The sequence below is a fragment of the Priapulus caudatus genome, unplaced genomic scaffold (genome assembly GCF_000485595.1).
Source record: "Priapulus caudatus unplaced genomic scaffold, Priapulus_caudatus-5.0.1 Scaffold1257, whole genome shotgun sequence".
In the NCBI taxonomy this organism is placed as follows: domain Eukaryota; kingdom Metazoa; phylum Priapulida; class Priapulimorpha; order Priapulimorphida; family Priapulidae; genus Priapulus; species Priapulus caudatus.
The window spans coordinates 82,124-83,051 of NW_014578318.1; the positions used below are offsets into that span (position 1 = coordinate 82,124).

General features: G+C 42.7%; 1 long non-coding RNA gene across 1 annotated transcript in view; it reads right to left on the reverse strand.

The window, feature by feature from the left end:
* Nucleotides 1-390, reverse strand: part of LOC106815999 — a 15,411-nt gene extending 15,021 nt beyond the window's left edge. The window contains exon 1 of the long non-coding RNA XR_001394822.1: nt 264-390. This is a non-coding gene — a long non-coding RNA (uncharacterized LOC106815999). The remainder of the gene's footprint in view (nt 1-263) is intronic.
* Between the last annotated feature and the right edge of the window lie 538 nt (nt 391-928).

The following is a 928-nucleotide window of genomic DNA, read 5'->3' on the forward strand; positions in this document are numbered from 1 at the left end:
CACACACACACACACACACACACACACACACACACACACACACACACACACACACACACACACACACACACATACATACACCCCTCCACACACATATACACATACACGCACACACACACACGCACATACACCCTTCCACACACACACATACAACGCTAACACACGCGCGCGCGCCCTCTCTAATATATCAAAAATAGCATTACGATTACAAATCTTCAGGACTATTGCATTTCCTAAGCGGACATGCAGACACACGCGCGCACCTGACGTTGTACATCACGGTTCCATTAGGCCAGAGCCACATGAGCATGTTCGGCTGCGTGATGTCGTGTGAGTAAGCTCGTTTAGAGTTAGCGAAGAACAGGTCGGATTGCCAGGTGCGCTTCGCCATGAAAGTGCCGCCGATGACGTAATCCATGCTGCTGTCCGGCGGCGGGGTAAAAACCAACCGCGGATCTATCCACACCTGCCTCACGACCAAGTCCGTATCGTATTGCTGAGAATAGAAGCAAAAAAACGCGCAATACGTAAAAGTGCAGTAAACACGTTTTTCCTAATTTTTTTCTCTCAAAAGTTTGCGCAGTTTGAGAGAAAAAAACTACCTTGCAATGTAATGCGATGAGGATGCTAGTGCATGCGATGTTCCGGAGAATCGGTATATGAAGATCTTGATGTACTTCAATTATGTTTTCGTTTTTATGTTTGTTATACTCATGTGATGTTGATTTCGACGCTTATTTCATTTTCACTTAATTTAGACTAAATTTAGTGTTATAAGACTTATTACCGCAGACTATAATTGTATACGATATTCATTATCCCGCTAATCTTCTCTTGTCGCGTAACAAGCGCTATATTCTGTGCACGAATATGTGTATGGTTTTTATGTAATAAAAGAAGTATACAATACGTATAATAATGAAACAAA